The 26,388-nt window shown below is 47.5% G+C and overlaps 1 pseudogene; it reads right to left on the reverse strand.

Moving 5' to 3' along the window:
* Positions 1-5,903: 5,903 nt before the first annotated feature.
* On the reverse strand, positions 5,904-20,967 carry LOC146182840 (protein argonaute-4-like; annotated as a pseudogene).
* Between the last annotated feature and the right edge of the window lie 5,421 nt (positions 20,968-26,388).

Genomic DNA, 26,388 nt, shown 5'->3' on the forward strand with positions numbered 1-26,388 from the left:
GCAAAGACTGATCGCAAGGTGTGTCCGAAATGTTTCACATTTTAAGTGTTGTGTTTACTACCGAAGTGGAGTGTTGATGTTCTTGCTGCGAATTCACATAATGCGTTCCGTTCTACTTAGAATTTCCGAGTTGTGCTCGAGTAGATAGTTATCTTTGCTTGTGAAACAGTTACTCGTCAAGACTATCACGTGTAGGTGGTAGTCTTTGAGTGCCTATATAACGGTCACTCGTGAAGCTGGCAGTCAATGTTACGAGCGTATGGTCGAGTGGTCAAAGGCCGGCATGTTTCTCAGCTGCAAGGTCTTGCTGCAGTTTGGTGAACTGATGAGACATTCGTTTCCCTCCCCATTTTTAATCCTAAGGCTTCTGCGCTTGCTTGCAAATATAACATATTCCAGTGGAGCGTACATCGCTACATTCCATGTGTAGCGTATACATGTCGCTAGCTTATGTTGCTTACTTTGAGAGGTGCTCTCTTCTAGCTTTGTGCAGTAAGGAAGGACCACGCCACTGAAACAACGAAGATAATCGTAGAAAGGTTGCTTAGGCCACAGCTTATCAACGGAGGAAAAATAGTAATTGATCAAGTAGCTTACCAGAAAAAAAAAAAAAAAAAAAACTACTGCTGAGCAAGATAGGAGCTGCGTGTTTAGTCTCGCGAGTTTTATCTTTGCGAATGGAAAACTACGCAAATATTCATCATGTGGTGATAGAACTTTGTAAATAACGAAATGTTTGTGTGTACTTCTTGACGGTGCTTGCCCATATTGTTTTTCTCTTTGTCCACCTCATGAGTTTTGTGAATAAAGAAACATGTCTTTTTTAAATTGCTCCCAGTGTTTGCCTCGTAATTTTGTTCAGAAAGTGGCTAGTATCATTACAACCGGCGGAGGTTTAGTGCCAAAAATGTTCTGATAAGTTTCGCGTATCACTGAAAGTTAATAAAAAATTGCTAACTAGTGTGGCAGGCGTGCCATTATTCTATAGTCTAATCATAATTCGTTTGAATTAACCCACTTGCTGGGCTTGGCCCTCTGCGTGTATAGGCATAGGAGTAAAAATAAAAAATAAAAGCACTGCCCCCAGTATAGCATATGCAAACAAGTGGAAACAAGAAATAAGCTGCAACTCGCGTGATAATTGCGCACATTTATGCTATGGCGGGCGCGTAGTTTACAAACGAGGTAACAGCTTCTCCTTACATTCGATCGTATAAGCTGATCCGTTTTTAACGGATTCACTTCCGAATACCTCGTATATACTCAAATGACGGCAGAGGTGCCTGAACGTGCCGCGATTACCCATCACCTCTATCGAACTTGCGTGCTTACGATCTTCCAAGGCTGCTTTAAAACCATGCGAGAAAAAAAAATAGCTATCGAGACATGCATCCAAGTCAGCAATAATCTTGTGGCTAGTGGCGGAACCATTTCTAGCATTGCATTCATGCGATGGATGTTTATGTAAGTCATCACACTCTTAAATACTATGTTTAGCGTGTGAATGAACTATCAAATGCACGACATGTATATACACATTGACACACACGCACAACAAAAAAATAAACGCGGAACCGCAGCAGACAGCGCTAGAGCAGGCATTCATGCTTCGGCCATGCATGTAACTTCGGGTAGTCGCTGCCTAACTTTACGCATGTGGGCTTCATATTATTAGGACTTTAACAATCACGAAATTGTTGACTACCGTCTTGCCCGTGGCATTTTAAAGCTGGCAGCTCGACTGTGATGCGAGCGCAAGGTGAGGAAACTCGTGTTTTACAGTTTGCGCCAAGCTGCGGTGGAACACTTGATGCATAGGTGGCGCGCGCCGCGGTGCGGCGAAAGACGCTGCCACGCCCCTTTTCCAACTTACGCTCTCTCCGGTCGATTGGAATGGCCGGAGAGAAACGTGCGCGCGGAGGGGATCTCGGAGGCCACGCATCGCGCAGCGCAGTTCGCTGAAGTTCCGATAGATGGCAACAATTTTGCATAAGGTCTATTCAAGTTAGTCGTTTGTAGCACACCATGCGAAGGAAGAAAAAGGTGGTCAGTGCCAGCATCTTCAGTTCCTGGATTTCTAGGTACGAAGCACTCCACAATGCCTTGCAAATTAGTCAAATCGTCGGTATGCAGCCCACGACTCAATAGGTGTGCCGTCGACTTCTTAATTCGCAAAGAATGCCTTTTTGTAATTTTTTTGTCCGCCATACGAATGTGTCTTCGGTTGAAAAAAGTGCCCGTATCTTGTCCTTGTGACTCAAGTATGCAGCAAAGGTGCTAAGCGCAGTGCGGCGACTACGAGAATTCTTGTACCTTGGCCGAGAAACTACTTGCAGGTTGCTCTGCATATTGCATAACCACCTCTACCCGCCGCTAGCGGATGGTATATAGCAAAAGTCCAGTTTTGCAATTAGCTCAAGTGTGCTTGGTCCGTCCCAAGAGAGCGGTTCAATCCATACAGTGCAGCCTGGTCGCCATTTCGACAGTCAATTCCATATTTTAGTATTACAAACGAAATCAAAAATAGTTTGATTAATAATATTGAATATAGGCTTTTCACTGTCGGTGTATTTCTTGACTTTTCCAAAGCCTTCGAATCGGTTAAGCATGACATTCTACTTCATAAATTACACAGATATGGTATTCACGGAACGCCTCACAGGTTACTGCAAAGCTACTTATCCAATCGCACTCAGTACACACGACTAAACAATGCCGTATCTGAATCAGAAATAATAAACTTTGGTGTTCCTCAGGGATCCATACTGGGGCCCCCTCTTTTTACAATATATATTGTCACGGTATTGGCGACTAGGGCTAGGTTATCAGAGCCGGTGCAGGTGGAATACGTCTGGTACGTCCTGCGAGTCCGGAGCCGATTCACTTCGTCCTTTTTCTCCGAGCGCCACTTCAACGTCTTTTGCTCCGAGCGCCCCCTGGCAATATCAGTGACGTAGTAAATATTTCAACTTATTCTAACATTGTTTTATACGCTGATGACGCCAAATTTTTTTTTCTGGTTTTGATTTTCGCGAACTAGAGTGTCGCTCCAACTCCTGGCTACATGAACTGATGTTTTGGCTTGCTGTGAATAAATTAAAATTGAATGTTAAGAAAATAAACTCATATTGTTCCATCCTAAAAATAAGCCTATGATTAACTCCAGTTTAACGATACCCTGATTGAATCTGTAACCTCCTGTAAATTGCTTGGTGTATTTTTCTGTCGTGACCCAGGCTGGGATGACCATGTAAATCATGTTCGTCTGCAGGTAGCTCGATCAGTTGGTGTGATCAATCGTATCGAACACCTGTTACCCTTGCAGATAAAAAAAAGTTGTATTTTGCCCTAATCAATTCTCAACTGGTATACTGTAATCTAATCTGGGGGACTTGCAACAAAACTTGTTCAGACAGACTATTTTCTTTGCAAAAAAGAGCTTTACGCTCTTGTTCTACAAACCCTTCAAACGGCGACCCCTCATTTCATGCCCTACATATTCCTCCATTACCTGTGTGCCATAAGTATTCTGTTGCTGTACATATCTTTTATAAAATTAAGCAAGACATCACATCATTTAGAAATACATATGTGAACAGAAATACCGGCTACAGTCTGCGTGCTACCTCTCTTGTTTCCACTAGCGCCCGGACTAATTACGGCACCCAACATACAGATAATCAAATTAGTATAGTATGCAATGCCTATCCTTCGATAATTGATGATGCTATAAACAGTAAAACTATTTTTCAATTTAAAAAGAAAATGAAGTTCCTTTTTTCCACTTCTTAGGAATGCACCAAATCTATGTGACTTGTTGTGCTTGTCTTATATTATTTTGTTTACATTTTGTGTCGCGAATTGCAGCATTACTGATGTATTTTCCTTGTTTACGATACCATGGTTCTTATCTAATTTCTTACAATGCCAAATATAATCTATGAGTTGTTTTGTTTTTCATTGGTTATGTTTTGTTTTGTGTTGTCTTCGTGAAACTGACCTTGAGCTTGTCCATTCTTCTTCCATTGATGTGTGACCCGTGGTGAGGCCTCGTCAGGAGGTATGCCACCAGCTTCTTCCTTTTGCCTCTTCCCGTGGACATGTTCTATGTATCTGATTAATGTCCGAATAAACTTATTAAGTACCGACAGGAGGAAGTCAATGCGTGTGTGCTACAGAAAAGCATCATAAAGCTGTAGATAAGCATCAACCATGCACAAAACATTTCCGGTGCCGACACGTGCACGGCATGTCTACTATTTAAGAGTTAGCAGAAAACTACCTCCGACGCCTTCCACATGCAGAGTTAAGTGTCTGACACGCGTAACTACAACCATAAAAAAATGCTGTACAAAAGAAGTTGAACAGTATTCCGCTCTAAAAAGGAATTTTGTCTTCGCGTGTGCGGCCTACTGCTTTTTAAATAAACTGAAGCAGAAATGCAAATAGGAAAACCCACTTTATCTTAAAATAAATAAAGAATAAAAAGTGCCCTTGGCTGTTGATGCGCAAAAAGAAAAAAAAAAAGGTGCCGAACGTCTGGAAAAAACAGGTGTAACCAAGTCAATTAGTGAAACAAAAATTTAATCTCACGTGTTATTCCTCTGAAGCATTGCGAAATGAACGTGTAGTTTCGTCTCGCCGAGAGAAGTTTCACAGCTTGAGTTTCACGAGCTTTCGTTTAAGTTTATCCTGCATAACTATTAAGTCCCGACATGGCTTTTGTCAAGGCATTGTAACTCGTGGTAAAACAGTGCTTGGTTTACTTCCCGAGGCAGCTTAGCTTTCCCAGAGCAAAATGAATGGCCGTCGTGCTGTGTGACGTCATGAGGGCAGAATCGTTAGGCGCTGTCATTTCTAGCTTTGAGATGAAAGGGCAAGATCGGAATACAGCCTTCCACGACCCTGGTATCCTGGGTTTAACAAAATAAGATATTCGAAGTCAGACATAATGTGCTATCCTATGCGACTGTGTGTTAAGGGTTATGTGTGTGGGTGTATAGTAAGACAGGAATAAAAGACTTGGGCGGGTATCAAAGTGCATATACGCGAATGGGGAATAGCAGAGTGAGCCGGTAAGCGGGTGCCTAACGCTGTCACGCTCATTGTTTACAGTCGCCCAATACCCCGACAGGTGAGCTCGAGTGCCCTCCCAAAAGTTTGGCTCCTCGCTTGCTTTACAATTGGGTTAATCGGTAGCTTTCATTGTCATTTAATACTGCACTTTTATTATTGCGCCGCAAATGGAACGACAGCAGTGTTGCGCACCAACGTTCTGTGTAGTCCACTGCTCACTGCCCGGTTGTTTTCTTTTAAAGCGCAATAGTGAATGACGGTCAAGTGATTATTGCCTTGCTGCCATAATAGCGCAGCTGATTCTAAATGGGAGCCGAATGAACTCCAATGCTTCACCGAGCACATGGCTTTATTTTCAGGAATTCCGGAAACATCGCCGAAACATCGTAAATACCGGCGGTTGCATTATATTTCATTATATATTATTATTAGATATTTCATGGCCAAAGATAGGATCGCCAGTGGGCACAATCGGTCAGTTTGCATCGTACCTTCTGTGCCTTTGTTCAACCATCCTCATGCCGAGCCGAGGGCTCTTATCACGCCCTGTAATGATTGCTTCTTCTACAGCTCATCTGCCAAGGAACCCATTGCATTCGACAGTAGACTGCCGGGTGCCTGCAACCAGGATGGAATCCTGGCTGCGGCGGACGCTAGGCAGAACCCCCTTCCCACATCTTCTTCAAATAGTCGAAATTTAATCCAGGGCTCTGGACTACGACGTCTGATGTCCCATGCATTAAAAACCATGCTGCATTAAAACTTATAAAGTGGTGTCAGGAATGTTAAGTTAACAATGAATTTCGCTCACAGGGCAGCGGTCCTCCTTAGACGAAGTACATGGCAGTCTGGAGGGAGTCGAGAACCTTGACGGCTTCCACGTACTGGCTGGTGGACACCGAGTCCCCACTGCTGCCGGACGAGTCGCTGCTCGAGCTGGACACATCAACCTTGCTCATCACGTGGTTCTTGGCGCGGTACGCGGCCAGGTGAGCGTAGTACACAGGCGCCGGGATGCTCACGCTGCGTGTGCAGCGGGCGTAGGTGTGGCAGAGGTAATAGTTCAGCTTCTGAATGTCGTCCGCCATGAAGTTGGAATCGTCCCAGACGACGTAGTGGTGCGAAGGCTTGCTCGTGCCCTGCGACCCCACAAACAGCTGCGGTCAGGCGATAGGAAAAGCACGATCAATCCGAGTCCCGCCCAAGACTCATGCAATAGTACAAACTCCTAACGTAGCTGCCTCTGAAGTTAATTTTGGACCGCAAGGCCATTTTAGACACATCGCACTCAGCAGGGTAGCTTAAAATGCTGTTGCGGAACGAAGCACAAAAAGAAAAAAATGCGCGACGTGTGACCTATGACGTCAGCGAGATACAGTGGTGCTACTACCACGACTCACGAGGCAGATCCTACTAGTGAAAGGCTTAGCTCAAATTGGAATACATGGAACCATAATTTTTCAATGCCGTTTTCTCTCTTCACATCGCGCCCGTGATATCACTTGGGGTAGAGTAACCATGAACATCCCAGAACAGATTGTGAAAGTAATTATAAAGGCACAGCGTTTTCAGAAGCTTCGAAAACGTATAGGGGTACAAGTCGGGAGTGCACGCCATGAAAACACATGCAATGAAAAGAAAATAATGATCCGCTTTGCTACAGAACCAGCAAAGTGGTGGGTAATTTAAAGCTAGAGTGTGCACCTCAATGAAAAATGCGCCACAATATAGCGAAAAAAGATAGAGAAAGCACAATTCATGCAGAGGAAGAAAAAGATATCTGGCGCCCTATCTCCATGGTTTTGCCCACAAATAGGTAAAAAGCACGGGATTCAAAATATTCCTACGGCTCCCGAAAATTTAAAAGTATGTGTGCGCGAGTGAACGGGAAAGGGAATAAATTAGGATGCAAAAACAGCGCACCGAAATAGATATTCAGAATGTCATCAAGGAATAGTACATCAGATTACCCTGTTCTGTGATAAGAAATAGATAGGTTAGACGTGGAGCTAGATGTATCAACGACAGGATAAGTGAACACGGTCTGCAAAATTGGACAAGTCTGGAATTCAGCACACCCTAATAACGCAGTTTCTTTTGAGCATGAATTAGGATAAGCTGACATTTAGATTTCGGAAGCCTGGGCGATATCTGTGGGTGGTGAGGATTGTGTTAGGACGCTTTCGGTCCTCTTATTGAAAGAAAAAGAATATTTAGATCACTGTGAGGTCCGTGAAGGATGAAGTGATGTGTACATACGTAGCAACAGTTGAGAAAGAAGGCGCGTGTGCGTGTGTGTGTGTGTGTGTTCTGTGGATTGTCAATTCAGCTGCATGTCTCGTCATGTCCGAAGTCCAACCAATTAGCTCAACGTTCTGTGTTCCGATAATTTCATAGTGAACAGCGACATATCCTTGAAAGGCTAATAAGCTGAGTTCTCTCAATCTCGCAAGCTTCCCACATTTCGAACATTCTGCCTCGCAAGCTACCTTATCTCTTCATTATACGGCCGCTAAAATATTACTAACGTTTACGTTGACGGTAGTCTTCAAGTCACTGACAAAGTAAGAGCGCCGCACTCTTGTTTCCTTGCCACGACTTTGCAGGTTCTTTTAATGCTGTTCTGACTGTTCTGACTTTGCTATATAATTTGAGCGAAAGCATTACTGAGGGAATTTAATGCAGGCGGAAGAGTGTCCGGCACAAGAAGCTTGCGCAATTCAGGTAAACACCCGGCGGAAGTGGAGACGATTTCGGGGTGCATATGACTTCACAATAGCCGCGTTTTTTAAAACAGCACTCGGAATGACGTAGAATCTTTGTCAAACATTTCTTCATAGCACTGGTCAGCATTTAACAGTCGGCTATCTCCACTGGTGGTTTGAGGATACGAGAAGTTCTGATTAGGCGTATATTTCTCTGTATTGGTCGCGCTCTCGACTCATGCCCTTATATGGGCGGTATTTTGAAAACTCACTGCCGGTAAATAAATGTTCACAATCTCGCCTAGGATGTACATCGTTGTTAACAAGAAAATTGTACGCGCCCTGTGAAAACAAAAGCCGGCTTTAAAATCTATCGTGGATTTCTATGAGCGGTATTTCTATGCCGTCCCCCAAGTGTAGTCGCGGCGTCTGCCATAGCCCCCTTCGTTTATAAAATCGGTTTCTTTTTGCGCCAAAAAAGAACAGGCACCCTCAACTCCATTCTAAGATATCCCTTGGCCAATGCATCCTTTCAGGTTTTGCAGCATAGCGGCAGGAGTATTGTAAAGAGGAGGGGACAAACACAGCAATGAACTGACAACATAAGTTTGTTGGTCTCGCGTTACGCTGCGTCGTCAGAAGCTACACATGACCAACTAGCCCATCAGTTCGGGTTGCACTGCATCGTGCTAGTTGACAGAATGTCACAAACCTGCAGGTTCTGAGTTATCCCAGCTCGTTTTTCTATACGTTGGACAGTTCAGTGACCCAATTATCCTCTATTATACATCTACAAATTATAATGGCATTTCATTATCGCGACACCGCCTGGCCACAGTTTGGAACAACATTACTTTCAGCTATCCCATAAGCGTCTACACGGCTACACGCAAATACCGACTAGGGGAATTTCAGTGTCACGACACTTCCCACCTGAATGCCGAAGGGGCTGCAGAGGTAGAAGTCAAAGTCAACCGGGTGCGTCACCACGGAGTCGACGGTGGTGCCGGGCGGCACATTGCGGCACTTGCCCACCCCGTCCCGGTCGCTGACGCTCATGAAACGTGTGTGATGGCGCTTTTGGACCACGATGAACGCCAGCGCTGGCTCTTACGTCTCGTTCGGAGACAGCTCCTGGAAGGCCAGTCGGATGGCGCTTACCTGGCGCAAGCAAGAATCATGGAAGAGGAGTGGCATCTAATTTAAGAACCATCAGCTACCTCAGTAGATATGTTCGATGAACCAATGAGCCGATAAGATGCCGCCCTAACTACGGGAGAGTTCAGGCCACACTAATACTGGGGCAATGTTCGGCGAAAGGATTTCGCTTTTCAGACTCGCCTCGCGGTTGCGGACCTCCATAAACTGACCATCGCTCACACCATCCCGGTAGACGATGATGCGCTCCGGCTTGTGGCTCGGTAGGAAACCTTCATCATGTCTATCATCATGTCCTTGAGGTCCTTGATGATCTTCAGTCGCGAAGTGGCGGCGGAATCCTGCATCTGCACGCGAATGGTGGCATGAAATTTGGATGAGATGGAGTCAAGGCTGCCAACGCAAGCCGCGATCGAGGGCCTCAGCTTGTTCCGGGCGCCGGGTGAGTCACGTCCGCGCCGATGATGATCACCGGCTTATGGAAGATAGCTGGCTTCTCCTGGGTCAATAGGCCGTTATTGATGCCGCCAAGCTTGGTGTTGCTCTTCTGGCACAGGTTGGTGATGAGCGCAGCGTTGCTCTTCTTGATCACATTGTTGTCCATCACGCACTGAGTGCACAACCCGATCTCGGTCTTGGCCACCTGCTTTATCTTGGCGTAGTTCGAGTTCTTGGTGAGCACGATGATGACCATCTCCAGGTTAGCAGTCTTGCGCTGTTCCTCGAGCAGAATGCTCCGCATGGGCTTGCGGTTCGCGTCAATCGTGGTTACGTCCAGCGGCTGTTCGACACGCATGCCAAGCTCCTGGCCGACGCGGATGAGCCTTTTTATAAAGTTGTCCAAGCTGTCTCGCTGAGCGAAGCGGCTCAGACAAAGCAGCGTCCAGTGGGTCAGCGTGGCCGGCTTGTAGAAGTGGTGGCCGCGCAGGTCGCACGTTCCATCGCGGGGTTTGGCGACGGAGTTGGTGTCGAAGACCAGGGAATGCGGCTCGAGCACGCTGCCTGTCAGCTGAGTCGGCTCGGTGTTGATCTTAATGCCGAACTTACGCAGGCACGGATCGCTGTTGCTGACCAAGTTCCGCACCGACCGGCAGATCTCGCTGAACCGCTTGGCCGGAGGCTGCGCAGTGCGCTTGATCATCTCCAACGTATGGTTCTCGTCAAGTTTCTTCTTGCAGTGCTATCCTTCGACAATCGTGCAGACCTCCAGCGGGAGGTAGACCGGATGGGTCGCGCTGCCGGTCTGGATGCAGGGAAGGTTGGGGTGCACGAGGCGGCCGTAGCAGCTCTGGAAATATTCAGCCACAGAGCAGCGGGAGCTGTATTCCATGCTTAAGAAGAGCTTCGTCGCCGGTTCCATCGTAACGCGCACTACCTTGTACTTTCGCAGGCTCTTCAGCTCCTTGTTGAGACGAACATTCTGGAAGTCGCGCAGATCCCTGAAGTCTCCAGACGACATCTCGCGCCGGCCGTCGCTGAACAGCTGGCATCTGAAGTTGATAACGGGCAGAGGCTCGTAGAAAGAAGTGGCCGACATGTCAACATTGAGCATGGGCTTCCACTGAGCTGGCCGGACGCTCATGAAGTAGCCAATCCAGACTTCGCGGCCACCTCCGACGGTGTTGTCATTTGGCGGACGTACCTTGAAGAAGGATCGTCCAACAGGCGTCAGATTGATTGATGGTCCATGCCGCAGAACAATGTCCACGGCCTTGAGCACCTCCTGGGGAACCTGGCTGATGCGGTTATCGAATACGGCGTGCTGTGCGTCCAGATTTACGGTGGCCGCGTACTGGATCTTGACAAAGAACTTCTGAATCAGTTGGTCTTCGAAATCAACCGTGAAGGTGCGCTCGCGGAACTTGAGTTTCCGCCTCGTGTATAAGTTTTTGCGGCCATCGAAAGCAGGCAAGCAGCCGCTGAGGTCGAGCCGGTACTTCTTGACAAGGATCTCTGGTACTTCTTGACAAGCAGCTCTTGACAAGCAAGAGCTGATGCAGCAGTATTTGCGGTCCTGTCGGACTTTGGCCTCCTTGCGTGTATCGGAGCAGATGTCCACGTCATAGTGGTATACGTTTCCGGTAGGGATCTCCACGCTGAAATGGTTGGTGGTCAACTGGATCGGCCGGCCCAGTCTTGCCTGAGCAGGTTGGCGCGGAAAGTGAGACGGAAAGATCTGCTCGATTTCCTGCAGACATCACGGGAACAAATCGCGGCAGTCAAACAGTACTCGTTGTTGGACTAGCTGGTTTGATACCATGCTTGCGGTACTGAGCGCATAAAGATGAAGAATAAGAACAAGGACGTCAGGACGAAGCGCTTCGTCGTTGTTCATCGTTCTGCGCCGACTCAGACGTGGCAGTGTCAGAATTGAGCTACACCATTACACTGCCGCTTCCCATTGCTCATAAGGCTTTCTAAAGGATCTCAGGAACGCGAGTTGATGCAAATTGAAGAGAATGCTCTGGTAATGTAGGTACGTTAAAGCTGAAAGTACTAGCGTTTATGATGCAGCTGGAGATTCAATGCATATGGATTTTTAGCCATGGGGCTTATCGGCTATCACGGAATCCATCGCAAAGTCCTTGAGTACTCAATCGACTGTATCACACCTGCTGATGACCTCAGTGGCACAGGCGAGCACACCGTATCGAGATGTCCGCTCCGTCTGTTTTTATTTTAATTTTAAATTTTGGATAATTTCGATTGCGAATGAAACTCGATAATTTGAGACCTCGCTCTTCAAGGGGAGGCAACAGCTATAGACAGCCCGAGGAAGTGTTTCGCCTCAATCGCAGCGCAGTCTACCCAATCCAGAAAGAGGAGCAAGCCGACTTCAGACCCAACCACTGTTTTCAACAGCACCTGCCAGATTTCGCCATGCGAGCCATGGGAGGGTCCCTCGTCAGCCAGCTGGGCAGCTACAACACAAGCAGCGCCGCTTGGACAATACAGGTTGTTGGGCTGTGCCCATGTCACCGTTTCCCGTAGCACTCTACTGAAACCTTACGGCCACAGGTGGTGCGTTCCCAAAGCAGCTATATGCAATGTGCCTTGCGCCTCAGATAGCTACACATTTCGGCAGCTAACTTACGACCTATAACACCAAACTTTCAACCCATGAAGGCATCGGCAACACAAACCATCGGTCTAATATTGGAGTTTGTTGGCAGTCCTCTGTAGGGCCCTACACTGTTCCAGCCCACTCCCAATATTGTGCCAATGGTTATGTTACATGAAGGGGGGGGGGGGTCCAAATGCGCGCAAGCGCAGCCGACGCCGCTCACCTGGAGCTTGAGCTCATCGTTCCGCATGGCCGTGGCCGTGGGCGATGGCGAGCGGGAGCTGGTGGGCGAGCCCTCGGTGGGAGCCACGGAGTGCGTCCCGTTGCTCTGGATGGCGCCCCCGCCGCGGGTGATGACGGCGGTAACGGTGGTGACGGCGGTGACGTTGGCGACTGCGGTGACAGTGGAGGAACGCAATTGGGGAGGCGCCACAGTGACCACGAGCTGCTGCATGGCTTGCGCGAATGAACTTTGCGAGGCGCCATTGAAAGGGAGCGCCGAGGGGGAGACCTGTGTGCATCCGGTTGGTCCTCCTGGAAAAAAGGAATGCATCGCTGTCGTTCATAAGACGTACCAGTGTGTACGTTCTGTGGGAAGTTCTGCGACACATGGCAGGACAAAACAACTCACTTCACAAACGAGCCTTAGTATTCGGCCACCGTGATTAAATCAAGTTACGTTCTCGCAACGTTGACAACACTGGTGAGCCTAACCATTCGATGATTAAAACCCGCCGCAGAAAGATGAATGCGCGTCAACAGGATCAGAAAAACGACCACTTAGTAGCAGTGCGCAAGAAACAATACTTGTTAACAAATACACGCATCGCAGCAGGACGTGACGGAACAAAGTTTTCAAGGCAGGAATTGCAACGAAAACGGGCTGGGAATACTCGTCACTTAAGCATGACCTACGAGTCGAGTCATGCTTTTCGGCAACCTGTAGTCGCGGAGGTGGCAAGCGAGTTGCGAAGCCTAGCGCTAGACTTAGTGGGCTCCTGCACGTGATAAAGATTGATAAATTTTACGACCACTGACCAAAGCTCATGGAAGAGCATCAGGGTCAGAAAATACTATGACGAAATAATATTTCGCTGAAAGCAGCATCACGGGGCATCACACTGAACGTGGGGTGAAGTGCTGAATCGTCATATTTTTGCTGTGCCTACCAAACGCAGGGGAGCAGCAGCGCCAAATGCACTCCTGACGTCACCGCAGACTACTATGTTATGGGATGGACTGACCGCTAGCGATTCGCGAAAATAAATTGCGGGCCGTGAAATGCGCTCACCTCTCCCGCGGCCTCGCGGCTGCGCTAGCGAGACGATCTCCATCTGGGACAAGGCACGTTTGTTGGAGCCCAGATATGCGACAACGAGGAGGGACTCCTCTGGCCAGTTGGGTGGGAACACAGGGCGCCTCATTTCAGCAGTGACTTCAGTGTCCCGCAGATGAACGAGCTCCTTCTGAAGCGAGCTAGACTGAGCGTGCCTCGCGCCTTGCCTCTGCCCCAGATGGGCAAGACCCCGGGCAGGGCCAATGGGGCTGCGAGCCAGTGTTGAACTCGCGCTGTGACGTCAGATACGAAAGGCGGGTTGCGCGTGCGCGGTCACGCCCACCTACTCGTGGCATGTGCTAACTTCGTCCTCTTCGCCTCGGAATGATAATTGGGCAAATGTGTTAGTCGTAGTAGACACGGTCAAGGTTGGCTCCTCTCTTTCGTTCATAGGGTCACGGTGCAGGTGGTCGGGAGAAAAAGTATCCTATGCTGCGCTTAGAGGAATAGAAACTGGATGGGGATGATTAGTAGAGTTTTTTGGCGCAAGGGCATCCGGGACTAAAGAGCACCAGAGACTGATACTTGATTGCTACTATGTGAAATAACAAATAGTCATGAGATGCTGTGAATGTAGAAAAAGGATTTAGTCCGCCGTACATGGGTGGAAATATAATCGGAAGACTTATGACATAAAGCAAGATGATCACCCGGTAAAGAAAAGTAACATGTTTTAAGGAAGTTGCAAGGTGTGCAATTTGCAATAAGGCGGACAAATTCTCACCGTGTATGGTATAGAAACTAGATCAAAGTGGACACTTACACGTGTTATGCTTTTAGGAGCCTCATCGTTTCGTTTCGCTATAAAGAGTACGGGACGCAGTGCTTTCAGCCCTGCAATAGGTTTTTAGTAAATGTAAGGCGCAGTAAGCGTTTCACTTCACTGTGGACACCTGAACCGTGTCTTGGGATAAGGGACAGCCCTCCGTCCGATCCTGGAAGGAATGGGAGGCCTTGCTTGCGTCGCATGACCCGGACATTCAACTTCTTTGTGTGAACCGGGGTGCCAGTGCCTTGTCCCTACGTGGCCTGGACGCATGCGCGTAATGTAAGGGCCGTGCGGTGGCCCTGGGCCCTCTAAAAGCCCAAATTCCCTCGCCAATTAAGTGTTTTTCTCCTCCTCAATATGCACTGAGATCGCGCAGCACACGTGTTCCTCTCGCGCTTCGCCTCTATCGAATAGCGGCCGGGTTTGGACCCGTAAACTCCGACTTAGTAGCCGAACACTCTCACCACTGAGCCACCGTTGCGGGCGATGTCTGTACACTTGCGCTCGTCGAAAATGTAGAAAGGAGGAGGCAGGACTACGATATTGACATGTCAGGTCCGCAGGCATCCAACGATATCCGCGGGAACCGCTCGCTCTACGTATATGTTCCGTTGCTGTCGTCAGTGCCTTCTCTGTAATGCCTCTGCATTTCGAAGCCGCGGCAAATCACGAAGATTTGCAGGCAGCGAAGCTAAATATGGTAAGTAAACCTAGGAGGAGCAAGAAAGAAAAAAAAAAAACGATGGAAATAAGGTTCCGCTAAGGGCAAGTCCTAAGATGTAAAGAGCATATTTTACCATGGCGTAAGAAGGCGTGGTCAGCGACACGAACTAGGCTTAATTAAAAATACTGATTAAACAACACATATGTGGTAAAAATATATACGACCAAGCGAAACGACCTCAAATCCGAAACTAAGAGAGGCCTATAAAGGTTTTGTTCAATGAGCAGGCAAGAAGCAAATTCGCGACAAGGCAACGCAAACACGGGAGAATAAAATTTATCGTCGAGTGCGCGAGTAGAAACGTGTAATAGAGGACTGAGGTGGAACTATTTCCCGATATCAACCATTCTATTTATCCTTGAACAAACCTCTTCGCTGCTTCAATACGCCACAGTAGCGACGTGGCAAATCGAATCTTAAATCTGCGATAGCGCTGAAAAACTACACGTCGACGAATATGCGGAATTTTCACCATAGCGCGAGCCGAAGTAACCGAGCACCCCGTGAGGCCGCGAAAACAATCAAATGTGCGCGCGATACGTATCACTTTTGCAAAGGTTCAAGTCCACCTAGGTAAGAAAAAGCATCGAAAGGATGCTACTCTTTAAAGAAATGCCTTTAAATCACTACTCGTCACTAATCTACTCGTCTCCTCGTTTGGGTTAAGTGCGAGTCGCAAGAAAAAGTATAAACCACGAGCAGCTGTTCCAAGGGTGGAACACTAATACTGCCACGTCAGAAGATCCTGAGTGTTCGATCAAACGTAAACGCATTCGCACCACGAAAACTTCAAAAGAACAATACCACGGATGTTTCCCTCAACATTTCTTTCGTTACGTTGGATAATTCTCGATCAGCCCAGCCCAAGCCAGCAATCATGTTGATTGACTGACTCGCCACCGCGCTAGGTCAGAACAGTGCAACAAAATACGTAACTTTAACCTCGCTGCTAATTAACCTCACAACCAGACGGCTCCTAATTATTCGAAATTATGGACAACGGGTCGTGCTGTTGTAGTGGGAGGTTATTTGTGGTTCAAGGCGACGCCCGCGCATTTCGAACGCATCATGTCCTCTCGCGCTTCGGAGAGGCCCCTTGGTGAGCCACCAGGAGACACTCGAGTGAAATAAAAAATAAATATACTCACTGCGAACTCCCCGCATGACTAAACCCAAATCCTTGTTGTGGTGACGTTGACTACGCCGGGACTCTCGCAGGTTTCGTCTTGATCCCTGCTATACAAGCAATGGTGGCACCCTGCACGAAATAAACGGCGATGTCAGGAGAGCACAATCACTGCCGCAGTTGTTGGAGCATAGGTTACAAATAGGAGATTGGGTATAGACAGGGAACGAGAATACAATGCAGAACTTTGTACGAGCACTGACAGAGTTTGGTCGGCCGCTGAGAGAGAGAGAGAGAGATTAAACTTTAATTGTTTAACGGAATAGCGTGGGTGGTTTCCTCAGTCCAGGATACCATTGGCCTGGGCTGTCTCCCGGGTCCTGGTGAGCAGGCTGCGCTGCTCAGAGAGACCTGTGTGGGCCAGCTCTGCCTCCCACTCCGCTTGGCTGAGCGGTCGAGCTTTATATTTTTCTAATTGCTCTTTGCAGTTCCATATCATGTGAAGGATGTCCGAGACTCCACCGCATGCAGTGCATGTGTTATTTTTGAATTTTTTGGGCCAGATTTTGTGGTACTTTGCTAGGTTTGGGAACGTCCTAGACTATGTTCCTCCAGGTTACTGCCTCCTGTCTGCGGAGGTCTTTGTGCGGTTCTGCGTATCGTTTTCTTTCTAATTTGAAGTATTGTATTAGTTCCCCGTATGTGAGAGGGGTGAAGGCTCTGGGGCAGCTGACGCAGGTGCCCGGAAAGTATGCCCTCGGGCTATCCTGTCGGCAGCCTTGTTGCCGTCGATTCCCTCGTGTGCCGGTATCCACATGATTGTGCGCTTCATGTTGCCCGTCTTTTTTTCCTGCTCCCTTATTCGGTGTGCCTAGGGTGCCTTGATACCAGCGCCGCCGTACAGGGTGGTGAAACCCTTTGGCATGCCCCGCGCCGCCGCTTTCTCCGCGCTCGCCATATTGGGGCAAGTCGCTTCGTGCTGTTGCTGCGGGGTGTCCGAAGCGGTTGCGCTGTGCGCTGGGTGCTGGGCTATTGAACTGTGTTCAGTCGCGAAAACTAGCATGCCAGGCTGTTAATTGTGCTCTACTGTATGCTGGCTCAGCAAAAAAAAAAGTCAGATGTTTTTGTTTTTCATGGGATAAGAGGCGGGGAAATGTATGAGACGCGAAATTGAAGCGTGAAGTCTACACGGCGAATGGCAACGCTAAGATCTGCGAAGTAAGCCACAATACCTGTGTTGCTTTTATGCATCCATAAAATTTCTTTTCAGCGAATAGGTGCATTTCGATTCTGTAAAAAGGTCTAGCGCAGACACAGATCACTAGAAAGATAACAAACACACACAAGCGCTTGCGTATGTGCGCGTGTCGTCTTTCTCGCGGTCTGTATCTTTTTATACGAAAGCGTTTTAAAAGATATTTTTGTACTCGTCTAAAGCAGTTGCCCACTTCTGTTTGGAATGACATTATCTCACGCCGCTTCACCCATCTGCTTGTAATCACGAGCTTTGTGCGGTTTTTGGCTTCCCCATCTAGCATTGTACGCAACAGATTTTGGTCTGCCTTCTTCAAAGTTGAAGCAGGTCGAAGCATCGCATTGCCTGGCATCGGGAGTAGCGCGCTGTGTTTTTTTAGTGTAAATTTTGAATTTTCAGCGTACGTGAGGGCTTATAAGCTAAATATATGGACAATTTCGTCTGTTATATTGTAGTGTAACTTTCAGTGAGTGACACTCGACTTTAGTATCATTCGCGTAGTGTCACACAATAATATCTGTTGTTGAGGATCTGCCTTTCTGTGTTCATAGCCGCACCAAGAACATGTTGAGAAGGTCGAGCCTGGTATTTGTGAAATGAATGCACCATTGCGCCCTTTCGATCATTCTCCTTTACACTCGATCTTGAAAGCTGGTGGCAACCGCCGAGGCTTCAGATTCACACATATTACATTCCCTCTCTCCTCCTCGGGAAATAATAAAATGGAGAGCGACGTATGGCATGTCACCTCGCGACAGAGTAGGATGGGAAACGCAGTTTGTAACAATTATTTTTGTCGCAAAAAAAAATAAAATAAAATAAAAACACCTCGGGAGTTGACCGAGCTGGAATTTTGCAAGTGGGCTTATCGCTACAACAATATTTCTCGAAACAGAGAGGTCCTCTGAAGCTGAATGTTTTTTAATTATACATAGGAGCAGTTTTGTGCGAGGTTTTTGAAATTCGCAATAATATAAAAAGTTGGGTTCTCACGAAAATTAAGTCGTTTTAAGCATATGATTGGCAGCTGGACAAGTCTCAAAGAAACTGCTCTCGTGAGCTGGAAGGTGCAGCGGCATCATCTTGTGGAAGCGGTCGTGAGGAAGCAAGGTGCTTACGCAGTACAAAAGGTCATCGCGAATGCAGCTTTTCCTTCCCTGTATAATTAATTACGTATCGCGAGGCGATGTTCACACCCTGTTGTCCCCGCAAGCACTCGTCTGAGGTTAAGCCAAATTTAGGTGCAGCTAAATGTGACCGCCTGGCACCCGAATTAGTGTTGTCGCTTGTTTGGCATCCATGGAAAAAATTTACGATCGTACATGCAAATATCGCATTGCTTCCATAATGTTTTTATTATTTCATTCATTTGCGTGCACACTACAAAAGACGCAAAATGACTGTTTCGTCGCCAATTCGAGGGTAAACGTATGGACGGCGGCTCCTCAAGTCAACGGCTGTCCCGACATTGTTTGATTGCGCGTAAAAATTTATCGGAACAAAACGACATCTTCCACTTGAAGAGTCGAGTAAAATCCGGCAAATGCCTTATTGAGCAAACCATTCCGATTCCAGTGGTTGATTGCGCGGAATACCCAAAGCTTATGAACAGACTGTTAGAGCGGTTTGGGACGATGCGCTTGGGCATTTTGCTTGAGTTGGCTAAGCATGCCAGAAAAATCGAATGATGGGTACGGCAGCAAAGCTGTACCTGGCGCCAACTTTTATTAAAAGATGTCTCCTAGGCGTGCATCCAAAATTAGCTTCAAAGTCTCAATGAGGATTGTTTTGGAATAAAATGCCATGTGCGTCAGCATGCGACACGTGTGAAAGGTTGATTTACGCATCGTTTTTTGCTGTGTCGTTTCTGCGGTTTACAATGGGCCATTGCGATACAAATAATTTTCGATATACGGCTCCCTGAAACGTACACATGGTTGTTGATCTATAGCAATAGACGCAACTGAATATTATGCACCTCATAAACTCATTCATGTCGGCAGTACAAAATGCATTGCTTTATAAAACAGCCAGTCGTCAAAATAACCGCATTTGAACATCCGAGACGGCGAAAGAGTAAATGCTTACCATCTGCAATTCGATCATTTACTCTTAGAACTACGCACGCTAGCAAGCAGTAGTTGCTTTCACATTTTTTTTTTTTCAGCAAAAAAAGCGCTCAGGATTGCGAGTATGTGTGTAAGAACGGTACACAGTTGAGCCTGCTAGAGCAAGCGCGTGCTGGACAAGAGATCGGGCCGACGCTCCATAGCCCGCCGTATCTGAGCTTGCGCCAACATGGCGTCGTCGAAGGCAGTGTCTCCACCCTGTACGGCGGCGCGCTACATCGAGGCGCCCTAGGTGGGCCTGTTTGCATACGCGCCCCAGGTGGAAGGCACGACAGGCCTTTTGGGAATCGCTCAGTATTATGTGTTTCCTACCTTAGCTGCTGGCGTGTTGCAACTGCAAGGGCGATTGCAACTTCCTCTGCATCTTTTATGTAGTTATTGGTTTTGATCGATGAGCTGGACACCTCTCTTCCGGTGTAGTCAACTGTGGTGGCTACCGCCGCTTTTCTCCCCAGACATGGACTGGCGTCTACATAGAGTATGTCGCTATTGTTTCTGACGACGTTGTTTTGTATGTGGCGACTTCTCGCTTTTCGTTTTTCTCTGTTGTGTAGGGGGTCCATATTTTTGGGAAATGGAAAGACCTGATATTCAGCTGTGCTTTCGGGACTGAGTGTTTCTCTTAGGGGGTTAGTTTTCTAGTCGATGGGTCGTCCCATGATGTTTAGTAGGTGTCTAGCAGTCCGACTTTGTTCTAGTCTGCATTCTTGGCAGACCAGGATTGCTTCTTTGTGTTATTCGTAGGTGGCCGAGATGCCCATTGCCATAACAGCCTCATTGGATGCATGACTTGGTAATCCGAGTGCAAGTTTATAAGCTTTCCGAAACTGCGCATCAATTTTCTGTGATTCCGTTCTGGTGACGTTATGGTACGGGAGGCTATAGGTCCAGCGGGGGACTATCATCGCCGTTACGTTTCTGATCGCGTCCTTCTCCTTTAACCCCCCGTTCCTGTTTGCTATTCTTCGAATCATGCCGCAGACCTGACTGGTTGCCCGAGTTAGTAGCTTGATTGTGTGCGTTCTTTCCCCGTGGCTCTGTAGCCACATACCTAGTATCCTCAAGGTTTTTACTTCTCTGATTTCTTGGTTTTGAAGTCGGATTTGAATCGGCTCTGCCTTGAAGGTTTTCTTGTGGATTCTAATGAACTCGGTTTTTTCAGGGGCGCATTGCATACCATTTCTTCTTGCAATTTCTTCAATGCCATCAAGGGCTCTTTGCAATTTGTCTTCCTTTTCTCCCGCTGATCCTGTCGTCGTCCACACCGTAATGTCGTTGGCGTAGAGTGCGTGACGAATTTCAGGTATGCTTTCCAATTTCCTCGCTATCAGCACCATGGCCAGATTAAAGAGAAGGGGCGAGATAATAGAACCCTGCGGGGTTCCTTTCCCGGCAGTTTCTCTTTCGTTGGTCCTGATACCGCCGACACTTACCGTTGCTGTCCGGATGCTGAGAAAGTTCCGGGCGTAATTGTACGTTCTCTCCCTGCACCCGGTTTCCGATATGCTATCGAGAATTGCTTTGTGGCTGATGTTGTCAAAGGCACCTTTTAGGTCCACCGCGAGGAGGATACCTTCGTTTTTGGCTGATATTCTGTCCAAGATGTCGTGCTTGATTTGCAGCATTACGTCTTGTGTTGAGATTCTTCCTGAAGCCGAACATCGAGTTTGGCAGTAGTTTTTCGTCTTCCAGGTAGTCTGTGAGTCGGCTATTGATGATTTTTTCGAGCCATTTTTCTATGCAAGATGTAAGCGAGATAGGGCGTAAGTTGGCCAGGCCTAGCTTCTTCCAAGGTTTGGGAATAGTTATAATTTCCGCTATTAGACCAGATTTCATTGAAGAACTTCGTTATTTCCTCCATTTTCTGCTCGCTAAGGTTTCTAATGACTGCGTTGCTAACTTGGTCTTTGCTGGGTGCAGTGTTTTTGACGAAGGATCTAGCTGCTGTGTATACTTCTGCTACTGTAATGTCCGCGTCCAGCTTTGGGTTGGGTATTCCTGCTTATTTCGGATCGATGTTGACTGTTCCGTCTGGCTCTCCGATGTACCTATTCCAGATCTGATCCGCGATTTCAAAGTCTGTCGATTGGTTCAGGTGAAGCATCATCTCTATTGCCTTGCCATTTTCATTCCTGATTTGACTTGGTTCAATTAGGTGTCTAATTAGTTTCTAGCTCTTAGCATTGCCTAGATTTTCGTTGAATTCATTGCAGATTTGGTTCCAGTTGTTGCTGGCCACCGTCTGCGCATAGCTCTGAATTTTGTCGTTGAGCTTTGAGATCCGAATTTTCAGTTTCCTGTTATGATTTTGGTTTTTTCATCGTCTGGTGAGCCCTCTGCTCGCGTCCCATAGGTTTAATAGGTGTCGGTCTACTTCTTGTACGTGGTCCTGGGCTGATATCGTATCAGTGTGTTTTTTATGTTTGGCTCAAATCTGATCGGTCCATTGGGTTAGGGTTTCTGCAATTTGTTCTTCTAGGTCTTTCCTGAACTCATGCCAGTCCGTTACTTTCGATTTCCTTAGTGCACTGTGCAGCCTTCCTGCGTTCACCAGTATCTCGCATATGAAGTGGTCACTCCCGAAGTTGAAGTTCGTGTTGGTCCACTCCGCTTCTGTTTCTTCGGTTACGTATGCGAGGTCTGGGCACGTATATCTGTTTACGCTGTTGCCCTGTCGCGTCGGGATGCCGCAGCCGGTTAGCAACTTAAGGTTGGCCCTTTCCGTTGCTTTTAGTAGGAGAGTTCCTTTCGCGGTATTTTGTCGGTATCCCCATGTCTGATGTGGCGCGTTGAAGTCCCCCGCAATAACTAGCCTATGCTTTCCTGCAATCTTCCGAGTCTGTTCATTGATTGATCCGAAGTCCGCTTTCCTGTCCCTTGGAGGGCTGTATATATTGAGTTAAATAGGCTTTTATCCTTTACTTTTCTGGGAAGGACTTCTACTAATATGTGCTCTGTGTCTTGCCTTAACTTGTCGTGCTTGATCGCTGTGACTGTTTTGCTCGTGAGCGTGGCCACTCGTGTCTGGTTTTCCTCGACATGCGAGTCGTATCCTGGTATCTTTGGAGTAATTAAGGTTTCCTGTAGAAGTATCACATGAGGATTTTGGCTGCTGCCCAATATATGCAAGCTGAAGTCCTTCTTGTTCCTGAAACCTCTACAGTTCCACTGCCAGATGCGGCACTTGTCTTTCCTCGTGGTGGCTGTTAGTGGCGGGAGCCATGTTGGTCTTCAGCTCTCGTTTTTGTTCTTATTGTTTGGTATGCTTTCTTGCGACCTTTCTCTTTTGGTTGCTGCATTAGGTTGTAACATTCGATCTTCTATCTTCGTCAAACGTTGCCCGAGCTTCTCCAGAACCGCGATTATATCATTCAGCTTAGCCTCAATTGCTGCGTGTCTCGCGTCGTGTACTGTGGCTACGTTGTTCAATTTTTCGTCCTGCATTTTAACTAATATTTCGAGTTTCTCGTCTACCGTTTCGAAATCCTCCGTGCGCTCGACTCTTCTGTTTTCTACCTCCATCTGTGCACTTGCCGCTGACGAAAAGGAGAATCAGTTCGAATTAGTCGGACACCTGCCGCTGTTGATACCGCCCTGCTGTCGAGCGAGAGTAGAATGATGGCACTGAAATGATTGTCCGCGCTTTCGTCTGTTTTTGATGGCGTGGCATATCTCAGTCTCGTGACATACACGTGTCGCCACACTACTGGCTCAAACCTCGAGGCATGCACGTTCTTTTCAGTTCTACCAATGTCAAGTAGACACGAAGAAGGCGTGCGCGCATGTGCGCGCCCTTGCTAGTGCTAATGCATACTTTTTGCGTTTCTGCGTTCGTGCAGCGGCTCATAAATTATAAGGTCGCCGATTCATTCTAGCGCAGCAGAGTCAATTTGCAGGTTATAAACTGCCCGAAGCAGTATAGTAAACTAAAATTTTTGGAAGCTCTGGTCCTTCATTCATTCATAAATGTATTGACAATGGTAAGAATAGTTATAGCGTTTGGTCGTAGGGGGCGCTGTTATATGATATTTATTAAGGCGAAAGCCTTTAATACCTCATCTTTGTCAGCCGGAGCTGTCGGCAGAGGGTGTCACACTTTCGAGAGCGCAGCGCCTACACATGCCCCTCGCTTATCTCTGCTCAGTAGAGCTCTATTGCGAAAGCAATACTACGCCAGGTCTAACCGCTCGTCGCTGAGTGCCGTGTCCGTGGTCCCCTGGTAGGAGCTGCTAACTTGGGTCTCTCGTTTCACTTGGGACGGTTATGTCAGAATTAGCCTGTCGGGCCCTGGCATTCATGTTGCCCCTATAAAACACTAAGGCACGTTCATAAGGCTTGGTTAAAGCGGGGCTTTAGATGTGGGCTGAGGAAGAAGAACGCTCCGTCAACCGCAGCTAAAGCTTTCGCTCCATATTCGGTTCAGCAGCATTCAACCCTTCTAATTTTTTTAGTCAGTCATAAAAGTGAATAAACCTTGACTCTATCGGGAACCGGACCTCCATCCCTTGGATCCCAAGCCAAGCGCTTTAACCAACTGCGCCACGCCACGCATCATGAAACGCTAATCATAATTCCCCTTGTCTACCGTGAGGATGATAGTGGGATTCCGCGATTGACAGATACAGTGCCTTCCCTGTATTATAGAACACCGATGAACTTTGATGCGTTCAATGGAATGCTGGTTGTTTTCAACAAGGGGCGCGCGCTGTACGGTCACGACTGGTCATGACGTCACCAGTTGATTCATGCATATATCCCGACACCGATATCTGACGTAAGCACGATGCGGTGGCGCTTCTATCGCCAGGCTTGGACAACTGGGGGTGAAAATTAGGGTTAGCGCCCAGAGGAATACATGGAACAGAAAGATTTCAAAGCAGTTTTCTCATTTCACGGGGCACCTATGATGTCGTCATTTGGTACACAGCACTCAATATCTACAGCCCACCGAGACAACGGAAGGTCCGCTTCAGGGCGATAATGAACAAGGCACTTAAGATAGCAGGGAACCAGCCGCTAATTATAGCGGGGGACTTTAACGCCCATCATCCGGAGTGGGGGTACACTAAGGAAGACGCAAAGGGGAGACAGTTGTGGGAGGACACGCATAACCTGGGGATAACATTGCTGACTGACCCATTACACCCCACGCGGGCGGGGAACAGCGTTACAGCCGATACCTCACCGGACCTGACCCTGATTAAAAACGTAGAAACAACGCAATGGCTAAATACGGAACTCAACCTGGGGAGCGACCACTCAATAGTGGAAACCACGGTTGAAATCAGGAGTAAAGTCAAAGGAAAAAAGTGCTTCCGGACGAAAATCACAGACTGGGACCGATTTAGAGAGATTAGAGGGAACAGAGATCTAACAGAGATAGGAAATATAGAGGACTGGTGCGAAGCGGTAAAGAAAGACACCAGGAAAACAACTAAGACGCTAGAAGGGGAAAAAGCTCCGGAAATAGCGGATGCCCGACTCCTACACATGTGGGAGGCCAAACAGGGCATGGAACGTCGACTTAAAAGGCAAGGCAGAAACAACAAAAATCTCAGAAGAAGACTGGCGCGTCATAACAAAGAAATAGAAGATTACGCCTTTAAACTATGTGAACAAAATTGGACTAACAAATGTGGCGACATGGAAAGGAATATGAACCTCCCGCAGACGTGGAATATCCTAAGACATTTAATAGACCCTGAAACGTCCAAAACACAAGCACGAGTCAAAATGGCTAAGGTTAGACACGCATGCGAAGAGCAGGACGATGACATATTCATGAAGAAACTCGTCGAGACATACATAGGGGACACCGAAATTAGAGAGCTACCCGACTACCAGGGAATTCCAAATGAGAAGTTAGATGCGCCCATCACGAGAGCTGAAGTAAGGGCGGAGATAGCGAAACTCAAAACCAAGTCAGCTCCAGGGCCAGATGGAGTCACGAATAAGATGCTCAGGAATTTAGATGACAACTCGATAGAGGCCCTTACCAACTACATGCAGAAATGCTGGGAAAAAGGGGAGATCCCACCGCTGTGGAAAGAGGCTACCGTGATCCTGATCCCAAAACCCGGGAAGCAACCGAAACTGGAAAATCTCCGGCCTATATCGCTCACTTCATGTGTAGGAAAGTTAATGGAACACATCATTCAGACCAGAATTTCAAATTATATGGAGGAAAAAGAGAAATGGCCAGACGAGATGTATGGCTTCAGGCCCCATCTGAGCACACAGGACGTCATGCTGCGGCTGCAGCAAGACATAATTAATTCCAGAACCAAAGATGCGAAAGTCATTATGGGACTGGACCTAAAAAGGGCCTTCGACAACGTCAAGCACGAAGCCATCTTGGAAGGGCTCCAGCAGGCAGGAATAGGGCTAAAAACTTATCGCTATGTCAGAAATTTCTTAACGGACCGCACGGCGGTTATAACTTTCCAGGAAATACAATCTGGGGTGATCAGGCTAGGCAACAGGGGGACACCTCAGGGATCGGTACTGTCACCCACCCTTTTCAACATGGCCATGAGAGGGCTCCCGAAGGAATTGCGGAAAATTGGGAATTACAACTTAAATTACAGCCTGTACGCGGACGACATCAATCTCTGGATCAACAGAGGGAGCGACGCAGAGATCAATGAAACGCTGCAGGCGGCAGCAGATGTCATCTCTAAGTACGCGGCGGACAGAGGACTTAAATGTGCGCCTGAAAAATCAGAAATCTTCGTGTATAATGACAAGGCACTCAGGAATAAACCTCCCTCTGACCCACAGGTGTACGTGGAAGGAAGGGAGATACCAAAAGTAGAGACAATACGAATATTGGGACTCCACTTACAAACACACGGAAGGAACACGATCACCATTAAAAAGTTAGAAAACCACGCGACCCAGACATTAAACCTCATCAGGAGGGTCTCACGTAACGGAGGCGGCCTCAAGGAAAAAAACCTCCTGAGATTGGTACAAGCCTTCATCATTAGCAGAGTGGGCTACGCCACGCCATATCTGAACCTAAAGGCAGATGAGAGGAGAAAGAT

This window comes from Amblyomma maculatum, chromosome 7 (genome assembly GCF_055883805.1).
Source record: "Amblyomma maculatum isolate TAMU_Amacu chromosome 7, ASM5588380v1, whole genome shotgun sequence".
Lineage (NCBI taxonomy): Eukaryota > Metazoa > Arthropoda > Arachnida > Ixodida > Ixodidae > Amblyomma > Amblyomma maculatum.